The sequence below is a fragment of the Zea mays genome, chromosome 8, assembly GCF_902167145.1.
Source record: "Zea mays cultivar B73 chromosome 8, Zm-B73-REFERENCE-NAM-5.0, whole genome shotgun sequence".
Taxonomy (NCBI): Eukaryota; Viridiplantae; Streptophyta; class Magnoliopsida; order Poales; family Poaceae; genus Zea; species Zea mays.
In genome coordinates, this window is record NC_050103.1 from 177,655,205 (window position 1) to 177,658,280 (window position 3,076).

Sequence of the window (3,076 nt, forward strand, 5' to 3'; positions counted from 1 at the left end):
CACCATCGCTACCTGGTCTGCCCCGCCGTCTTCTCCCAGATCGTGCGAGACCTGGGTCTACCCAGTCGCCGCTCACCCGCTCCCCCCTCAACCTCCAAGTCCAGGTAACCTCCGCCTCACGCTCTCCAGCTCCGCCTCATCCACTGCTAGGAAGTACACACCAGAGCGCCGCCAGAAGTTCATCCGAGGGCAACGAAGCAACCACGAGAAGATCCACACGGCCACAATGAAGGTCTACGCGATTTTCTGCCCTTCCTCCTCCATCCCAACGCCCTGCACGCCAGGTGTTTGTGCGAATGTCTAATCCACGTTTGTGTCCGCAGATCCTGATGTACCAGCTTTGCAACAGCGTGGCCTTCGTCCACGACCCCAAGGTGCTGCACCGGGAGCTCAAGTTGCACATCCTTCTCAAGGACCACAAGACCATGGTGCTCAAGATCGCCGACTTCAGTCTTAGCCACGCCATCAGGTTCATGGAGATCTAGCATTCATAGTATTAATCAATATTGTTTTAACTCAGTTATATTCTGTAGGAAAACAAGTATGTGATATTTCCCCCCTTTTGTAGGCCAGAAATGGTTGTAGGTTGGTATCACTCACATCCTGGCTTCGGATGCTGGCTATCAGGCGTCGATATCAATACTCAGCAGGTCTATGCAAATCCACTTGTTCTCTAAAAGGATCTTTTGGAATGGTCTATCAAAACATGATAGCAGCTGTCATTACATTGTACTATATGTCATGTCAACGTCATTATAAACACTGATGTGTTTTTTTAATAAAGTATGGATATGATATTATGATATGTTGTACTATAATTGATCAACTGTAGGCACCAGACATCTTCTCCCCTTCTATCCCCCTATTGCCTGTTTTCAATTTCACTACCTTCATTATGTAGGTTCCATCACCCTGAAAGTTGTGGATGAACTCATCTTGTTGGTAGTTCAGTTAACCCGCGTGTTTTTTCATAAAAGAAAAATGGGTGACATTAGCTAATTATTGATCCCAACTCACTGGAGTTGTTCTTCTCTTATCTACCTTTTGTGCTTCTGTTCTATATCTTATATCCTATATAGTGCCAAACACTGCACTCGTAGGCCTAAATTTGTTCAATATATAAATGTGCAGAGTTTTGAAGCTTTGAACCCCAGAGTCGTTGCTGTTGTGATAGACCCCATCCAGAAGAGGACGATCGATTTTCGATTTTGTAGGAGAGCTGTTAAACCTCTCCGGCCCCGCCACTTTCGTTTCCGTTTCTGCGCTTTGTTTGGTGCCAAATTTTCTGCACATTTTACCAATTCTGAACGAAAATTCCCTTTCTATTTTGCCGACTGTAGGGCTGTTGAATCCGTATGGGCTATGGTCGCCGAGGCACTCGCAGTCGGACATGTCTTCATCGGAGATGGAGTTTGGTACAGCGCGCCAGTACGACACCACCGACCTCTTCTTCCAGGAGGACTGGCTCTACGACGATCACCTCTTCCCTAGCAAGTTGGACGATGAGGACGACGAACGCAAGGAGGACAAGTTTGTACTGGATGCTCACGGTGGTGCCTCAGCGCAGACAGAAATAGGCAAGCTCGGTGCAGGCCATAACCACCGTCATGAACACATCAGTGGTGACCGATGTGAGGGTTGCGCTGAGGTGTACACATGCTCATCGCCACTCTGCGGTTGCTGTGGAGAGGGACTCAAGAATGACGGCCTTGATGTGGCCAGGAGCTCAAGCTCTACTGTGTATGGGAGATACCAGATCATGGATGATCGGACAGAGATAATGGATGATTGTGCGCAGGATGGGTTTCAATTGAAGCAGAGTGGAGATATTATGTTTGAATGTGGTATGCAGAGGGATCCTGGACGAGGAGATGATGATTCAGACCTGAGTGTTGTGGAGAAGGAGCTTCAAATGCTCAGTTCATTTGATACTGATGCTGTTACGAGTAAGTACTTCTCCAGCCTTACAATGTAGTTCGTCTCTTCAATTGGTTCAAAAAAAAGGGCGGTTACCTTTGCAGTATATAGTTTGTCCATTATAGCCCACTTTATGGCCACAGATAATGTGTATCTGTTTATTGAATTTAATGTACCCGGAAAAGGGGAATAAATAATAACAATGAAGAGGTTAGATTCTGCGGAGTTGCCTTCTGAAAGCCAAAACTCTGTTGCAAATTGGTTGTGTGTAGTTTAATAAATGGAGGGGGACTTGTTATACTAGACGGTAGTCAACATTTACAGTTCCTTTACCATTTTATGATTATATTTCTCATGGATTATCTCTGGAAGTTTAAACAATCAGAGTTTGTTTATGTTGGCAAACGATGATCTGCATTTTTTAACAAAACTTTGGTTAAACGATTGCTATATACAATCAGAGCGTTAAAAACACAGATTTCAAGTATGATGATCTTGTTTTTAACGTATTTGCAATATAGCCAGGTCCAACCTACTATTTGATCAATCTTATTAAAATAATATTGGTCCATCTTTATATTTGTGAGTAATTTAGTATAAGTTGTCCATTTGTCCTGGTTCTTGTTAGAGGCTATCTTTTGCTTATCTGCTGGTCTAATTCTCTTCATGTGTTCCATAGATCACGGTGTACATGATTTCACGGACAACGGTGAGCTCAATGGCATCTGTGACAAAAATCTGAAAAGCAACATTGATAAAGAATATCTGAAAGGTCATAGGATACAGCCATTCCCTAAAATTGGTGATCCTGATGAAGCATATGAGTTTTGAAATGTAGGATCATTAAATGCAGATGTTCAACATTCTTTTTTTTTTCTTTTACAGATATAACATATACGACAATGGCGATGAAATGATGGAAGCAAATGTGAAAACCAAGCTGGTGCTGTGTGAATTTGTGATGAGCAATCCAAGTGATGCAACACAACCTCTATCCAATACTTTGCCTTCGTCCTTCAAGACTTCCGCAAGAGGAGCAACTCAGTCCACAAGTAGAAAATAAAAGCTCGTCTATTCATAGTAAGGTCTTGTATCTATACTGTTGATCCTAAAAACTGATCTCGGATATGTTTTTTTGGTAGTGTACATGGCTGGATCT

At 43.3% G+C, this 3,076-nt stretch overlaps 1 pseudogene across 1 annotated transcript; it reads left to right on the forward strand.

Moving 5' to 3' along the window:
- The first annotated feature begins 568 nt into the window (after nucleotides 1–568).
- On the forward strand, nucleotides 569–2,784 carry LOC109939291 (LOC100191468-like pseudogene; annotated as a pseudogene). Its single transcript, NR_163446.1, has 4 exons — nucleotides 569–650; nucleotides 1,132–1,210; nucleotides 1,341–1,946; nucleotides 2,597–2,784. The product of NR_163446.1 is annotated as a protein-like pseudogene (transcript).
- Nucleotides 2,785–3,076: the final 292 nt, after the last annotated feature.